At 48.1% G+C, this 18,277-nt stretch overlaps 1 protein-coding gene and 1 long non-coding RNA gene across 8 annotated transcripts in view; one reads left to right on the forward strand and one right to left on the reverse strand.

The window, feature by feature from the left end:
- The window catches only part of AHDC1 (AT-hook DNA binding motif containing 1), a 261,817-nt gene that overhangs the window by 174,075 nt on the left and 69,465 nt on the right, over window positions 1–18,277 (reverse strand). Inside the window, exon 1 of one of the 7 annotated variants that reach the window (XR_015744783.1) lies at window positions 10,859–10,931. The exons of 4 other annotated variants lie outside the window; for them this stretch is intronic. The gene's annotated coding sequence lies outside the window, so the exon portion shown is untranslated. Of the gene's footprint in view, window positions 1–1,313; window positions 1,454–10,858; window positions 10,932–18,277 lie in introns of those variants that run through there. 2 more of the 7 variants (XR_015744781.1, XM_087939722.1) reach the window with 2 other exon arrangements.
- On the forward strand, window positions 10,054–16,641 carry LOC148124905 (uncharacterized). The gene is made up of 3 exons (XR_015744784.1): window positions 10,054–10,308; window positions 15,029–15,175; window positions 15,856–16,641. It is a non-coding gene; the product is annotated as an uncharacterized LOC148124905 (long non-coding RNA).

The following is an 18,277-nucleotide window of genomic DNA, read 5'->3' on the forward strand; positions in this document are numbered from 1 at the left end:
GACTGTTGTTTGTTCCAGCTTCAAGCATTTCCCCCTCCAACACCACACCCTCCCCGGCCCTTTTGGACTGTGGTTTTTCAGTGCATCACTCAAAGACCAAACACAGCACTCAGCCAGAGAAAGATCGTCCTTGAGTTAAATTGACCACCAGGACAGTCGAGTTTTTAAGTGCTCAGAGCCACCACAGCATAAAATAACCCACAGCGTAACAGAAAACACTGGGCTCTTCCCCACTCTGCCCCCATTTCCCCCCCTTTACGGCAACGCAAGAGAGAGAGGCATCATGTCTTGTATTCAAAAATGTCAGGTCTTGTCTCAAAATACAGCTTAATTAGCAGGCCACGTGGAGGTTGGACAGAGCTGTACATGGAATAAAGAGCCATTCCTTTAAGGATCTTGGCATCCTGATTCCAAGCACTCTTTCTCGGCCTTGTCCATTTAAAGATGGGTAGACTTTGACTCCCAGAAGCCTGGGGAATTCTGGGAGTTGAAGTCCGCCCACCTTAAAGTTGGCAAGGTTGACAAAAACTGCTCTAAGCCAGGGGTCTGCAACCTTGGCAACTTTAAGACTTCTGGACTTCAACTCCCAGAATTCCTCAGCCAGCAAAGCTTCTGGGAGTTGAAGTCCACAAGACTTAAAGTTGCCAAGGTTGGAGACCCCTGCTCTAAGCATCGTGGAAAGACCCTCCATATCTCCAGGTGGGATTGAAACATCAGGGAATGGGTCGGGTGGGGTGGGGTGAATACCAGAACCCACGAGACTTGAGACTTTCAAGAAGAGATTGGACTCCCATCTGTCAGAAATGGTGTAGAGTCTCCTGCTTGGGCAGGGGGTTAGACTAGATGACCTACAAGGTCCCTTCCAACTCTGATTCCCTGTTATCTGACTTCCTCTCTCCGTCCCTTCCTTCCTCAACCAGCCAAACCAGGCTTCCTCCAACCCTTCACTCCAGCAATCACGACCATCTAAGAGTAGCTCGGGAGAAGGTTTACCCAGCAGTTAATTAAAGCAAGCATCAAATTAAATACAGCAAAATTAAAACAGCGCCGGAAATTAATTTCAGCATTAAAAAAAGAGTCTACCTTGTAAAGCTAGATATTCACTAAATTGGGAGGGGGGGGAGAGGAATGTACAGTGCTGGCCATGTTAAGACATGGTGCCTGGTATCACCTTGCCAGCTGTGACAATCAGCTCCAGGTCCAGATGCAGATTCTGTCACCTCACCTACCCCTTCGCCCAAACCCAGGGAATCCAGTTACTCCCCCATCCCAGAGATACAGAAGATCATTCCTTGCCCATCACAAACCCTCACCTAGGTTGCTCTTTATCCAGCTCCTCTGATCCACTTGGGTGGCCCAGAGCACCTCATCCTTCTCTTCTCCTCCAGCCCCACAGCCCATCAATCACCAGATTCGTGGAGTGCTCAAGAGGCTGTTTTCACTCCCGTGGCACCACATGCAGAAAGAGAAATGGGAGCCAACAGCATTGATAAGTAATTTTTTTTTCTTAAATAAAAAATACCTCCTAGTGGAGATTTTGCAAAGCTGCATGTGGCTTTCTGGAAATAAACAAAAGGATTTTATTTTTTTTTTGGTGGGGGGGGGGAAGCAAACTTATCCAGAACTTACAAGGTGAAGCTAGCTTTGTATTTCTTTTAAATGATGGGGGAGAGAGGGAGCGAGGAACAGGTAAATAAAGGAGATTAGTAAATATTTATGTAATAAAGAGGATTTCAAAATGCAAATCTATTTAGAAAATCCAATGTGAAGTTTTGTATTTTTCAAAAGTTGGAAGGCGGAGCGATAGGAACATGTAAATAAAGGAACGGGGATGGTAGGCACATTGGTGCGCTTATGCACGCCCCCTACAGACCTCTTAGGAAAGGAGTGAGGTCAATAGTAGACAGTCTTAAGGTTAAAGTTTTTGGGGTTTGGGGAAGAAACCACAGAGTCAGGTAGAGTATTCCAGACATTGACCACTCGGTTGCTGAAGTCATTTGGGAAGCAGCCCTCTCAGCAGCTCTGGATGGGACGAAGGTGGCAAAGGCTGGTGTAAGGGACCACATTTCATGGTCATCAGCAAGCACATAAATAAGACCAAGAGCAAGAAGGCAAATTGCAAAGCAGTTGCTCTCCATTACTAGCAAAGCTAGTATTTCCTTTAAGCTGGGTCAGCACCCTCAACGTAGCCGCTGCTTTGGCCAAGGATCTAGGTGAGAGTAAAATATACAGGATCTTGTGTTGATCAACATAACATAGGGATACTTTCTACTTTATGTACCTATCCAGAAGAAGCAATGTTGTGGCTTCTAGGAGACACATTGTTGTGTACCGCCGAGAGTCACTTTCGGTAAAATGGGATGTGTGTGTAAATTTGATTAATAAATAATAAACAGGGAAAGGTACTTCCTCCCCTTTTTTAAATACTATAAAAAATAACAATAAAGGATTGCCAGCTTTTTTTCAACCCAACCCATGGGTGGCAAGGAAAAGCTTTGGCGATGCCAACTAAAACCTCCGCCTATTTGGGGACAACCTTATTCAGGTAAAGATGCATGCATGTTTTTAATAGATGGTGGGGAGGGCGTGGGAGAGACCCAGTTGTCTTAAGTTGTCTTAAGACGAAAGAGTGGTTCTTTCCTGCAGAAATGTGCTGTGAACGAAGCTTCTGACACGCTACCCCCTTGTGATGTTTCCACTCCTGCAGCTTTGCGAATGTTGCTTATCGTCCTCAGAGAGAAGGGAAAGAAACAAGGCTTTTGTGTTCTCCTTCTTATTCTCAGGGGCATGCACAGATCAGCCACGGAGGGTCTGCTTTGTACACTGAAGGGTACCAGATTCGATTCCAGGCATTTCCAGGAAGACCTGGGCTTCAGAGGGCTGTCAGCCTGTGTTCATAATACTGAACTAAATGGGTTAAATTTAAACCTGGCTCCAAACCTCGCCCGTCTTAAGCAGGGGTGGGTTTCAAAAATTTTAGCAACGGGTTCTCTGCCCAGTTGCTGGGTGGCCGTGGCCACGGTGGGCGTGGTCTAGTCAGGCTCCTGCACCACGGTGGGGGGCTGTTTTCACCCTCGCCAGGCTCTGGAGGCTGGAAACGGGTCCATTTCCACCCTTCCAGGCCTATTTCTCACTCTTCCTGAGCCTCCGTGTGGGCCTTGCACTTACCCGGGACCCCAAATCGGCCATGTGGAGACTCCTGGGAGGGGAGGGGAGGGGAGGGGAGGAATGGGTGGGGCCAGCCAGGGGTGGGATTTGCCGGTTTGCTGAACTCGCCATAAAATTAGCTACCAGTTAGCTACGGGTTCGCCCGAGCTGTGGCGAACCGGTAGCAGCCTTAAGATCTTAAGATAGGGATACAAAGATGGGATGAGCCTACAAACTAGTCGTGGCTGCCCTTAACAAAATAATAGAGTTGGAAAGGACCTTGGAGGTCTTCTAGTCCAACCCCCTGCCTAGGCAGGAAACCCTGCCTTCAGCATTTCAGAGAAATGGCTGTCCAATCTCTTCTTAAAAACCTCCAACACCCACAACTTCTGGAGGCAAATTGTTCCGCTGATTAATTGTCCTAACTGTCAGAAAATGTCTCCTTAGTTCTAGGTTGGTTCTCTCCTTGATCAGTTTCCACCCATTACTTCTTTTCTGGCCTTCAGGTGCTTTGGAGAATAGGTTGATGGGTTATGGATTTTAGAGACATTTGGTAAGTTACTCCATTTGAGGTATCTTGGTTGAAAAATGTCTGCCCTATCATGCACCATTTCACCCAGTAAAAGGTTACAAAGGGACAAACATGAGAGATTTAGTCGTATATAGATGAGACTGGATGGTATTGGAAAACCCTGGTTCAGTCTTGTGGGAATCTAACCATCTTAGCTTGTCATGGCAATCTAATTTACTTGGAGATAGTTTGTTGTACCAAAGATACATTTAATTCCCCCCCACCAACCTAATTTGGGCTTTAGTATGTTGTGTGAACCCAGCCCACCAATTCTGCCCTCTTCTATTGCTACAATCTTAATTTGCTGTTTTGTCAAAACCTTTAAAACCGTGATAGAATTATATATTAAGGCAGAGGTCTCTAAACTTGGCAACTTTAAGACTTGTGGACTTCAACTCCCAGAATTCTCCAGCCAGCTATGGGAGCTGGGAGTTGAAGTCCACAAGTCTTAAAGTTGCCAAGTTTGGGGACCCCTGTATTAAGGCATGACAATTGCATCTCCTTTAAAAAAACTTGGCTTCCTAAACTTTAAAATTGCAGCTGTGACCGAATACATATACGCACAAACACTCCCAAAAATTGCACAAGGTTGTAGAGGCAAAAGTTTCTGGATTTCAAGGCAAAATAGCCAGTGTGTGTATAATAAAATTTAAAATTTGATAAATTAATAAAATGGCCTGCTGCACTAGCTCTTTCTAGAGACTCACAGCAGCCAATAGTATATTCTCCAATGTATTTCTGGCCAAAAGAAAAGTTGAGCCCCAGGCTTGGGTACTTCATGATTCTGAAAATAACCTGACACCAAGCACCTTCTATCCTTCTATCTCACCGCTCCTAAACACACCACATAAGACACTCTGAAAGACATGTGCCTACACAAGTGAAAACTTCAGGCTTCTTATATCACGACTGCAAACATGAAAACAAAGGGAAGAAAAATCTGGGTGTGCCAAAATCCAATAGACATAATTATCTCTCTGCACAATGGATTTAATCAAGTTCAATTATGATCACAGCAGCTCTATTCACACTATATGGGTGACCTTGGCTAATACTTTATGGCTTAGGATGCAGTGGGAACCAAGGCCCCTGCGTAGTTTATGGTCCAGTGCAGTGTGCAAATCCAGAAAATGGTTGGCTCCAGTAACTAGATTGCATTGCATGAATAAATTTGTAGGGTCAATAAAGAAGCCCAAAAGGTAGTTAGCAGATATGCTCCCAAACTCTTACGCTTTGTTAGATGATATGCTTTTCTACGATACTGACTTGTTTCCTATTTAATTCCTATTTCCTAATTCCTATTTCCCTCACTCAGTTTGCTCCTATCAATTGGAAAGATTCTACCTTCTAAATTGCAAAACTTGGAAATGTTTCCTTCATGTTCGGTTTTAATGAATGTAATGGGGCCATTTTTATTATCAGCTACAAATCATTATGGGCACCATTGGATGTGGCTCATCAATTCACTGGTGAGTAGTGGCAAACTATCCCATTAGGACCTGCAGCTCCTATTCATTGTGGTTTGTCACATAGTCAGCCAGATGTTTAGATTGGATTTGGCATTTTTGTCTATCGAGTCCTTCCCAAGTATCTGAGTTAGACAGATGTTGCTGTTTGATGGTATTAAAGGCATCAATGCAGGATGTAAGCTTCTCCTGGTAACGCTGCCTTTTGCAATTGACTGATTGTGGTGGTTGACAAAGGCTGATGGTATTCAAGTGGTGCTCCAGATGTTATTATTGTTGACATCTAAAGAAGGTCGATTTAAAAGTCCACCTCTGCAAAAGGCAATAGCTTTTTTTTTTTTTTAGCAATGGAGTTGATAGAATTATGTTTGTGCATGCATGTATGCTAAACGCTGTCCAGAACTATCCTCATTGCTACATGTTACATTACTTTAAAATTTCTGTGGCAAGATAAGATTCCTTATAATGGAAGGGGGAAAATGCAGACTTATTCACGTATCCAGTTTTGCCAAGAGAAAAAGGCCCTTAGAAAAGCAAGATAGATTCTTAAAAGTGGACGAGTTGGAATACAGAATAACGAACTTGGAAGGGACCTTGGAGGGTCTTCTACTCCAACCCCCTGCCCAAGGAGGAAACCCTATACCTGTGATGGCGAACCTATGGCATGCATGCCACAGGTAGCATCCAGAGCCATTTGTGTGGGCACGCAAGCCCCAACCAAACTTACCTGCACTGCGCATGTGCGTGCCTCCCAGCTGGTTTTCGGCCCGTTTGAGGCCATTTTCACCCTCCTGGAGGCTCAAGGAAAATTTCTGCAGTCTTGGGAGGCCAAAAAATGGGCCCATTTTCAGCCTCTCAAGTTGCAGAGGCTTCCCTCGAGCCTCTGGGAGGGCGAAAATGGCCTCAAACGGGCCGAAAATTAGCTGGGAGGTATGTGCATCCGCAGTACAGGTAAGGGGGTGGGGCAGGGATGTTGTGCACGTATGTAGGGGGGGGGGACACGCTTTCAGCACACAACAAAAACGTTCGCCATCACTGCCCTGTACCATTTCAAACCGATGTTGTCCACTCTCTTAAAATCCTCCAGTGATGGAGCACCCATAACTTCCGAAGGCAAGTCATTCCACTGATCAATTGTTCTCACTGGCAGGAAATTTCCCCTTAGTTCTAGGCTGGATCTTTCTTTGAAAAGTTTCCATCTGTTACTTGTTTGTCATTCCACTTGGGAAAGAATCCAATTACTATGCTTAAGACCCAGCCAGGCCAGGCCTTCTGTTCAAAGCAGGAAAGTACCTTGCCTGCTTACTTTTGCCAAACGGTTTCAAAGAGCGTGAAGGACACCCATGGATTCCATAGAACTGGAGGTAGAGCTTCTTCAGCCAGGACAAAATGGTGAACGCCCTCAAGCAAAACCAGGACCAAATGGACACGCTAATGCCAAGTGGGGAAACGGAGCCAACGGAGACATGTAGCAATGCGCAATACAAGAGGTAGGGAAAAAAATCTGGAGTTTCTTTTGACCAGAGCAGGAGCCTTAAGGAGGAGTCCTATGAAGCTTCTTCTTTGATATATATAATTTTATACCATTTTCCCTATGGAGGCTGGTTGTGAGGCCAAATGCAAGAGAAGAATACCTCAGCCTATCTGAGCAGCTCTTCAAAATGTAACACATTCTTGATTTTCCAGGTGGTGGTGCAAAGAAGAGGACTGGGGAGACGGGGAGATTTATAAAATTATGCATGGTGCAGAGAAAATTTTCCTTCCTGTCTCATGATACTGGAACTCGGGGTCACCTAGTGTGGTTAATTGGTAGCAGATGCAGGACAGAGGAAAAGAAGTAGGGTTTGTTTTTTTTTAACTTCATGTGTAACTTAAAGGAAGCTACCACCAGATACCGAGATGGGCCCTTCTTTACAAAGCTTGTGGAGGGAGGCATGATAAAAATTCATGCAAGGATTCACCCATCAGTGGCTTTTCATCTGGACTGCTCAGTGAAAAAAAAAAACAAGTCTTTGGTCTTCATGACCTGCCTATTATGGGTTTCTTGGAGGCATCTCACCAGGCTTCAGAAAACAGAACCCTGGTCTATTTGAAGATTTCTTCTGATCCAGCAGATCAACACCTTAATTTTTCATGAGGCAAATTTCTGAGAAGTGCAAAGACAGACTTGCAATTCCCACTGGAAGGCTGAGTATTGGACATTATGCTTACCTCAAACCAACACATTTTACTCACATTTTACACACCTAACTGAATAGGATGGCAAAACATTCTAAACCAGGGGTCTCCAAACTTGACAACTTTCAGACTTGTGGACCTCAACTCCCAGAATTCTCCAGCCAGCCAAGTTTCAGAAGGTCTCCCTGGCCACAAAAGCTAAAAGGTAGCAGAAAGGTTCATCTCAACTCTGAATTCTCAAGGCCGTTGTTCTTTTTACCCCAAGTGAAGGCTCTCAAAGTATGGTTGACTTTGCCCAACACACATAACTAGAAACCTAGGAACTATATGCATACAACAATCTTCTTGTCTTTCTGGTGTCTTTCAGGTGAACACCCAGCCTGCTTGGTTAATCTGGAGCTCAGTGTGCTAACTGAATCCAGAAAGTAGGTTCATTCAATAACTCAAGTAAAGGATGTGAATCCTCTAAACCAGGGGTCCCCAAACTTGGCAACTTTAAGACTTGTGGACTTCAATTCCCAGAATTCTCCAGTCAGCTAGGAGTTGAAGTCCACAAGCCTTAAAGTTGCCAAGCTTGGAGACCTCTGTTCCAAACTATAAAGTACATGAGCTCAGTCTGAATTAAAAACAAAACAAAACAAAACTGGGTATCTGCTTTGGGGTTTAGCATATGGTGACAACACATTCACACAACACCTTAGGCCCTTTTGTGAACCAGGCCCTGTACGCAAGAACGCTAAGCCCAGCAAGGACGACATTCTTAGCCAATTCCCATCCCCAACACCAGGCTGAATTTTCCACATTGCCTTTGAACTGAGACATTGCTGCGGAGGCAAACTTTTTGATTCCCCCCCTTTTTTAATTTCCACCCACCCACACGAACCGCTTCTGGGCAGAGATGCAGAAGAAAGAAAGGCTGAGAGAGGAGAAGGGGGTGCGGGCGGGAAGAGAGAGAGAGAGAGAGAGAGAGAGAGAGAGACTTTCTCAAGGCCAGCCAACAAATCCAGTTGTTGCTGCCGCTTTTTCCAAGGCTGCCTTCAACTCCCAACCATGGAGGAAAACTACCCAATTCTTTCGCTTTTTCTGAGACGGGAGCCACTGACTCCTGCAACCCACGGGAGGAGAATGTTTTGTAGCTCAGGGTTGACAGTGAGCGGTGCCCGCTGAGCTTGCTTTCTTGCGGTCCCTTCGTGATCCCCAAACTAGGCAACATCATCGCCACCAATAACACTGATAAAGTTACCTAGTTTGGGTGATGAAACGTCGGCAACAAAACAAGCAAGCACAGGGGGCACCGAGGACACTCCCCTGATTGCGACCGAGCCAACTTCTGCATGCATTTCCTTTTAGGATCACCCAGGAGGAAATCTATCCCGGTTTTCATGCGGAACATCTCAGGGGCCTCCCTCCTTTCTCCTCCTGCTCACCACAGCCCCATTCTGTGGCTGTTTTGTTGTGTTTCACCATCACCATCCAAAGCTTCCAGCAGCGGCCAGACTGTCTTTCTCATCAGGACTCCAGAACTTTTCCTGCACACACACCCTTCCCTCCCCCCCCACCCCCCCAAAGCGGGTTTAATTCTGGCCAAGCATCATTTTTATCTACTTCTCACTCCACGCTAAGCACACACAAATACGCCTAGGCACATGTGCATATGAGTGTTCTCTCCCCCACCCCCCTCTCTCTCTCTCTCACACACACACACACACTTACATACATCCCACCCCTCTTCCTGTTAAGATGTCAGGATGATCTTGGAGCTTTGCCTAAACAGTTCCAACACAGCTTTCTCCTTCATTTGACAAAGCTCTGTGAGTCTGTGTGCTGGGAAGGGAGGGGGAGAAGTGAGGGATGGATAGAGTGAGGGAGGGAAGGAAAGATTTGGTCAGGTTTGTTTCCAGGAGATACGTGAAATGGAGGATAACGATCTGCCAGGAAAGGGAAAGAGGGGGAGGGAGAGAGCCAGGGAGAAGACGCCTGTTGTGCATTTCTTGAAAAGCCAGCTTGCTGCCCAACCTCTGGAAACCAGCCCCCCCCTTCTCCCCCCCCCCACAAAAACCATTGCACCTCCCTCCCATCTCTCAGCCTTGGGTGGCCTTCGTGTTGTTCACAGATGGCTGTTTCTACTCACTCGAGTGCTTGACCTAAATCCTCCCTCCCTCCCTCCCTCTCTCTTCAGTGGAGCTGCAAATGTCTTAGCTGTGCAGCTCAAGGCATGGCAAAGCTAAAATTAAAGAAGAGGAGGAGGAGGAGGAGGAGAAGGAAGAGGTGAAGGGCAGCATGACAACAGGATGCTGGCTGCCTCCAGAGAAACCTCCTCCCTCCTCCCCCACCCCCCCCTCACCACAAGTGTGAAGACTCAAAGAGAGAGGCGCGGCTGGATCTCGGGCATTCTTCTTCCTTCTGCAAAAAGCAACCACCGCCACCCCTCCGTCATCATCGTGGGTTGAATGCCACCCTCAGAAAACAGGGCGACCGCATTTCCGGCTCCAACTTTCAGCCGCCTCTGACCCTTCTCTGCTCGGCTGGCTCCCCACCTGGCTCCTCTCTTCCTTACCTCCCTGCAAGCTTCGCAGGAAGTTCCAACAGCTCTAAAGTTTTGTCAGTGACTCAGCGGCTGGCGGCTTCAGCCAAAAGTGACAAATCGGTGCGCAGGCGCACCCAACCCACCCACCCCTACCTCCAGGGAAATGGAAAGAGGCCCCTTGGCCCTCCTGACCCAGATGGGGTGGGTGATGCAGGAAGGAAGCTGGAGGGTCTCTCCAGGCTCAAGTTTCAAGGCAAATCTCAGAGCGGAGGGGCAGGGTGGGGTCCAAGATGGGGGGGGACACGACCTACGAAGGCAGACTCTAATCGCACCAGGCTTTGGATCATGGGTCCGCTTTCAGAAGGCTCCAAGGGCTTCCTGGGAAGATTTGAGGGCCGCGTTCACAGCAACCCTGCAAGGTAGGCAAGCCAGAATCCACACTCTGTGCCTGGCAGCGAGGCTTACAAGGAAGCGGCCAACGTGTTGGCACCGCTGAGGTCTGAACCCGCTAACATCTCAACCTTCTCCCTTCCTTCCCGGACAATCTGCTCCAAGCAGGTGCCCAGGACGCGCCAAAGCAGCCTCCCCTGAGCAAGAAACGGACACTCAAAAATGCAATTCCACAAAGACGGGGGGATCTCTTCCCACCCCACCCCCCACCCCGCCCCACAGACTGCAGCCCTGCAACTCCCTGGAAGTCCTTGAACTCCCTGGCCGGAGACAAAGAGCTTCTTCCGAGCAGGCAGGACCGAGAGACAAGACACCCTCCATCCAGCCCGCCGCGCCAAGCCAAACGCACATACCCCCCCACCACCACCACCAACGGGGGGCTCGGGCAAAGCCCGCCTTTGCCCGGTCCCAGGCCCCTCCTTTCTCCCACCCCTCACCCCGCGCCCCCCCTCCCAGCGCTAAGGTGCCGAGCGACAACCCGACGCGCTTTGCAAATCCCCTCCGCGCGGCATGACTCACTCGCAACTCCGCGTTGCCCAAAACAAGCTCCGACAAGGCAAGGCACGGAGAGGCAACTGAGATCCCGGAGGCGGGGAGAAAGCGCAGAGAGAAAGCTTTGGGGAGGGAAGCGGGGAGGGGGGAGGAGGAAGCAGGGAGGGCGGGAGGTGTGGGGGGAGAGAGAAAAAGACAGAAGGGCCAGAAGAGAACAGGCCGGAAAGAACAGGGGCTGAAACTCTGCCTGCTGGCTACAGCCTAATTGGTTCCGGCAACAGCCTGCTTTCCTTGGCGAGGCTTTCCCGGAGCCAGTTCCAGCCACTGCAATGCCGGAGAGGCGCGAGCAGTTCGCCAGGCTCGGTCGTGGGGTGGGGAAAAAAAAGACCACATAGAAATAAAAACCGAACTCCCATCTACTCCTGGGGGTGGAGGAGGAGGAGGGGGTGGCGTAGAAAAAAAAAACCCGGCCAAGTCTTAGGGAAAAAACCCCGCCACGAGAGACGGCCAGGTCGCCCCCGGAGCGCTTCGCGGCGTCGAGGCAAGCGCGAACTCCGCGCGGAGGCGCACCGAGAGCCAGCTGGGGGCAGCAGACGCAAGAGGACCTGGATCAGGAGCGGCTGGCATCCCTCGCGAGCCTCTCCGATCGCCCCACCAAGGGGAGAGGAAGAGGAGGAGGAGGAGAAGGTGGGGAAGGGGAGAAATGGGTGGGGGCCCTGACCCGGGGAGGTGGGGGGGCGGGGAAGTCCCAACTCCCCGCGGCGAGAAAACTCCCAAAGCCGGGCTTGCTAGGGAAGGCAGGGCTTCCAACCCGCAGGGTGCTGAAACGTTCGGCAGTCCTTCCTCCTCCTCCTCCTCCTCTCCCAAATAACCCACGCCCGGTTCACCATTTCCTCAGGCGGCCCTCCAAGAATTTCCAGCTTAAGCTCCTCAAGATCCTGGGCTTTCGCGGCGTCCTCCGTGGCCCAATTAGGGGCAGCTCCCAAATTGGTAACAGCAAGCCCGTACTTGCCTGCAGCTCGCCGAGTCCGGGCGTTTGAGGTCCCGGGCGTTGGGCAGGCACAAGCCAGCGCCTCTTCCGAGTCTTTCACCAAGCCTGCCTTCCTCCCTGCTTGCGCCAGACCCGGAGCCCTTCGGAGTGCCCCCCGCCCCGATTTGGAAAAAAAAGGAACCTACCCAACCGCGCTCTTTCGGCAGCCCCGCTTTCATCTCAAGTCACGCCAGCTCTTTAAAAAAAGGCATTCACACAGGCGTCCAGGAATTTTAAAATGCGCGCTTAACTTATTGCTGCTCGTTAGTACAGACTTCTGGGACTGTTTGCCCCGGTTTGGAAAGAATGGCTAGAATCACATCCCCATGGCTATGTTGATTTGTTCAGGAAGCCACCATGGCTCAGTTCATACAAAACACAAAGTCAAATCTAAGCTAACAACCTTTTTGGTGAACCTCGTCCAATTGGTGGCAACCAGCAACAAGTTGTCACTAAAATAGTCACTAGGGTTAACATATTAAATATATATTAAAATATTCCCTGTGGTGCATTTTTTGGATCTTCAACTGTCCTTGTTTGCCGAATATGCTTTCTTTGTCAGGCGTACTTTAAGAGGCACATTTTAATAAATAAATAAAAGTAAGTTAGAGAAATAAACAACCAAGCAAACATTGTCGTAGCCACAATAGGTATTTCTCAATTGCATCTACAATAGCAATAACAATAGTACTTAAGACTTACCAGTATATACTGCTTCACAGTGCTTTACAGACCTCTCTAAGCAGTTTAGAGAGTCAGTCTATTGCCCCCAACAATTGGAGTCCTCCTTTTACCGGCCTCGGAAGGATGGAAGGCTCAGTCAACCTTGAACTGATGAGATTCAAATTGCCAACTGCTGGCAGCCAGCAATCAGCAGAAGTAGCCTGCAGTACTGCACCCTAACCACTGCGCCACCACAGCTCTTATATAAAACATGCCTTACAGCAGTGCCCCCCCCCGGACTGTTTTCTGTGGACCAGAGGGGGCATGGCTTTGTGTGCTGCCTGCACCCCACAGATGGGACATCACTGTTTGCACAGCCTGGTTGCTGGCATGCCAGGGACTGGTTCCAGTGCAGGACTCCTGCCTTACAGGAATGAAGTGCAAACTAGTTGCACAACTATCTCACATTTAACTCACTAGCTCTGTATATCCCTGTGTGCACTTGACTGGAAAACACACCCAGCTGAAACTTGGTTAAATACCCCGTGGCATTCATTCATTCATTCATTCATTTGGCACACCTTCCTCTCATTTTCCCCTACAACCACCACCCTATGTAGTGAAGGTGACTGCCAAAAGTTACCTAGTTCCTGGTTGAGAGTAGACTTCAATCACCAGGGTTTTCCTGTTGACAGCTCAGTTGTGTCACGTAAGCAAACAAAATACATTGCACCGCATTTAAAAGGACAAATGCACATGGTTGCCTGGGAGAAATAATGTTCAAACTTCAGAATGATCTTTCTTTGGCGGGGGTGGGGGGGGGGAAGGGAGTTAAAGGTATTTGCATGCTGTCTCCAAGGGTCTCCCAGTGAGGGCTGACCACCATCTGGGGGTCCTGTGAATTGTGAGAACGGAACTTTTCCAAAACCAAGTTGCAAGATGCGGTGGGATCCTGCATTTTTTTTCACACCCATTATATCAGGAAGCAAAACGGCAGTCAGGAAGGAGTTTAATAATTAGCAAACGCCAGCACACGAGGCAGGAAAATTCAACTTTTGTTCCTCCAATGCAATTCTGACAAATCTCCACTGACATCAATAGTGGTGGTGGTGGGCTGATAAAGAGTTCACCCTGATACAAATAGCAGCTTCAGAATAACAATCTTCTGTCAAGATTGCAAAAGAAAACGGGGGGGGGGGGAGGAGGAGGAGAGACGGATGATGAATGCAGTTCATCTTATCAAGGGTGCTTTGCTTCCAGTTTAACAAGCTGGAAAGGAAGGCATCCACCCAGTGCTAGAGGGGGTGTCAAGCAAGAGAGGCCTCAATGCTGGCTAGAATTATTTTTATAGGAATAAAGATCCGTGTTGAGTATTATATTTACTACACCACAATGTGCAACGTTGAAAGAAGCTGGGTTATGGGCCTCGTAGCGAGCTATTCCCTTCGTTAGGATTTATGGAACAAACCACAATTGGATGGGTTGATTCAACACAATAAATCACAGTGGGCAACTCAACGCCTACGGTTTGCCTGGTGGTGGGGATTGTTTTGCTGCTGTTTTGTTTTGCAGCCTCTAGAGCAGGGGTATCCAACCTTGGCAACTTTTAAGGCCTATGGACGTCAAGTCCCAGAATCCCCCAGCCAGCATGGAGTTGAAGTCCACAGGTCTTTAAAGTTGTCGAAGTTGGCCATCCTGCTCTAAGAGCTCACACCGATGGTGGAATTCAATTTTTTTTTTTACTATCGGTTCGATAGGTATGGCTTGGTGGGCATGGCAAGGGAAGGTTACTGCAAAATGCCATTCCCTTCCTACCCCACTAAACCTGGTTTTCAGCTCCATTCTCCTGTGCAGGGCAACCAAAGAAAACCCAGCCAATCAGCTGGGACTCGGGAGGCAGAGAAGAGATGGGGGGCGGGGCCAGTCAGAGGCGGGATTTGCCAGTTCTCCAAACTCCTCAAAACTTCTGCTACCAGTTCTCTAGGACTGGTCAGAACCTGCTGAATACTCACCTCTGGCTCACACGGAGTACATCACTAAGTTTTACTTTGGGTGAGAAGGTAAACTTTAAAATAAGCCTGGTCTTTGGGCCGATTCAGAATCTAAACTTCACAGAAACACGCCTCTGCTCTTGGTTCCACAAAGAGTTAGCTGTGGCAGAACGGTCCTGTTATCTATGTTCAATCAAAGAAGGCCTCACCCAATCTTTCCCAACCTGGGTAATGTCCAGGTTTGTGGATTTCAAGTCCTGGAATCCTCAGTATGGCCATGGCTGTGAATTCTGGAAACTGAAATCCAGAAGCCTAGACATGGCACGGCTAAGACATGGCATCCTATTCCCTATGTACTTTGCAATTCCGCCCCCTTTCAATGGCTTTATCTATCTTTTTTTTTTAAGCTTACCAAATCATGCTCGGCTTTCTGCAGCACATTTGGATTCCTCCTCTCTGCAATGTTACTACATAAAGACAAACTTCCACAGAGCTATTTTATTCACATTACAGCTTACCCACGTTCCAGAACCAACATTTTAGTCAAAGGACATCACGGAAAATCTCCTGTAAGGCTTCTCTACGGCATCAGCAGCTGATTAAATTCAGAGACTTTAAAAGAATAACAACTCCCTGTCTAGAATTCTTTCGATCTTTGAGGTAAGCATTCTTTTTGTCGTGCTTAGCCTAGTGTAGTAAGAAACATTACTCCTATTTTACGGATTGGGGAAGGAGGTCAGGGAAGAGTCAATTGTCGAAGGCTATGGAATATAATCCTTTTCTCCTTTTGATCCCTTGTTGGTCTTAGGGGTTTTTGAACTAGCAAGCAGATCCCTTTTCTATCTGGCTGAGAAAATTATAACGTTATCAACCATAACTTTTCCCAACTTTGTAGTCTTTCAAAGAAAGAGTCATTCCCAGCACTCCGAAAACTCGTAGCCCTGCCATATCTGAAGGATACCAGGCTAGGGAAGATAACGACCCTGGTGAGGTTCCCACAGATGTGAACAACCTGTGGCTCTGCGCAAAAGATTAATTCAGACCCCTGGGGAGGAGCAGTCTCTCCCTTTCCCACAGCCTGCAAGAAAGAAGAGACGATAAAAGATTTGGTGCTTCGGAGAAAGAAAGATGGGGTCCCCACTCGCTTTTGCCCGGCTGGCCCTGTGTCTTCCTCTTGTTTAGCTCAACAGAACTGCTCCCAAGGAAATGGGACCTCCAACTCAAAAAAAGCTTGACTAGATTAGGCTAAGCCATAACGGAGTCTAGTTGTAGCTCTGTATGCTGAGTGAATCGACCCATTGCGGTCTGTAAGCGATGCTTTTATGATTTTTGCCTTATAGATGGGCCCAGCTTTCTCTTGGCCTGGATGAGCTTCTGAAGACGAGGTTGATTCATCTATCTTGCTCTCCATGAAGAGGATCCAGGGATCTTTTGGACCAGGGGTCTCCAACCTTGGCAACTTTAAGAGTTCTGGGAGTTGAAGTCAACCAGGCTTAAAGTTGTCAAGGTTGGAGACCCCTGTTCTGGACCATGACTGCTGCTCCTGCTACTTCTGTAGCAGCCTCCATCTTGTTGGTTCTCTTAGCAGGAGCCACAGAATGAGTAGCGGAATTTGGGCAATCTAATTCTTTCGCGATCCTGATTAAGGCTCGGTTGGGTCATCCATGGGAAGTGAAGGAGAACAAGATGTTCTCTTTTGCCTTTAGACACACCGCCGGATATTTTACAAGCAACACCAGAGTATATATAGGATATCGTTTGGATTTATTTCCCCATCAAGAAAAGGGAGTACAATAAGACAATGTAATGATACGTTATAACTGATTACAATGAAATGAATGATATTATGAACTGGATTTTGTAAAAGTTGGGATTTGCTCATAAAGGATGATGTGAATTTATAATTATAGACTAATAAGGAGTTAACAATAATATAATAGAATATGCATAGTTGATTCATACAATATGAATTTTAATTTAAATTTAGAAGGGAAAGACTGTTGATATCGTGCACAAAGGATTTGTACTAACCGACACGCTGTATAATGGAAAGATGGTTTTATTTGATGTTTTATGTTCGTATTTGCCAATGTTTGTTGTCAGAATAAATAAAAAGCTTTTAAAAAGAAGAGTACAGATAGTCCTCGACTTATATCCATCAATTTAGTGACCATTCAGAGTTTCAACGGCACTGGAAAAAAGGGACTTGTGACCATTTTTCAGAGTTGCAACCTTTGTAGCATCCCCCTGTGGTCAAAATTCAGATGCAGGGCAACTGGTTCATACTTATGACCATTGCTGTGCCCGTGGGGGTGGGGTCACACAATCCCCTTTTGCAACCTTCCGACAAGCAAGGTCAGTGGGGAAGCCAGATTTACTTAACCGCCGGATTACTCCCTTACCAACTGCGGTGATTCACTTAATAACGGTGGCAAGAAAGGTCGTAAAATGGGGGCAAAGCTCACTTAGCCAATGACTCATTTAACAAGGGAAATGCTTGGGGGCTCCATGGTGGTCGTAAGTCGAGGACTACCTGTTACAGGACAGCAGACTTTGGCTTGGGATGTTGGGGAGTTTGTGCATGAGGGACCCCCCCACCCTCTGCCCCCCATTGCTTCTATGGAACGGGTTTAAGAAACAAAACAAAACCCAGTTAAGACCAGAGAACATTGCAGAGACTTGCTCCTCTATGGGCAGATGGCGATCCATAAAAACTGTGACACTGGTAGCTGGTTTATTACACGCCTGCCAATCTTCATGCATTTAAATGGGAGCCAGTTTCTAAATTGTCCATTGGAACCAAACGCAGCCAGTCTCTTCTCAGAGGCTGGTTCCAGTCCTCCCTCCCTCCCTCCCTCCAATGTGACACACACTCACACAACTACAGATCCCCCTTCCTCTGCCTTTAGAGCACGAGGCTCTTGGGTGGCTGATCTGCTCGCTATTCAACAGATGTGGCTGTTAGCCCTTCCAAAATCAGGGACCGGGTGGGTCTTCTTCCCGGCCCCCCGCCCCCCGCCTCCACCCCCGCCACCCACTCACCCCGAATAATTCCCAGACTGCATTAAGCAACCCCGAGGCCGCCAGCCCCAAACTACTTGCCAAGAATCAGCAGTTCCGTACAGGACCAGGTGCCGGCTCACTCCTTTCATTAGGCTAATGGGATGTGGATGCATTACGGGGCTCCATTCTACATGCTGCTAATGAAGCACTCAGGCCTGTATGTTTGCATTAATGCATGCAGTGCTGGTGGGGGTGGTGAGAGGAGGAAGCATAAAGTGGAGAGGCTGCACTCGGTCTAGCTATGCCTCTCCCCCCCCCACCCCCCCTCCACCCCCCCCACCGCCTCCACTCCATGAATCAACCCCATCTCCTTCAAGGAGACTCCTGCCTCTTCCTTCGGATGCGTTTTACCCTGAAGAAATGAAGTCCCGCTTCCTTGCTGCTGTTCTCCAGCTGGACGGCTCCTAATTTGCCCAGGGAGAATTCCACAGCACATTCCACACGACACATTAAAACAGGGTCCTTCACACTGGGGCAATCTCAGAAAGAAGAGAGTTGGCAGGGAAGGGCATTGACATCTACCCTTTTGGCTCTCTGGTGAGGGAGGGTTTGAGAATCAGGAAGAGGGGAAGAGGGAGAGAAGACAGCTGTCCTTTCAGAAGAAGCCAGGCGCCCGGCAATCTAGTTTCCACCCCTTAAACAGATCTGGGCATTTTCTCTTCCTTTCCCCTACCCCGGCGTTCCCCAACCTGGCACCGT

This window comes from Pseudonaja textilis, chromosome 10 (assembly GCF_049901715.1).
Source record: "Pseudonaja textilis isolate UNSWEBS1 chromosome 10, rPseTex1.2, whole genome shotgun sequence".
Taxonomy (NCBI): domain Eukaryota; kingdom Metazoa; phylum Chordata; class Lepidosauria; order Squamata; family Elapidae; genus Pseudonaja; species Pseudonaja textilis.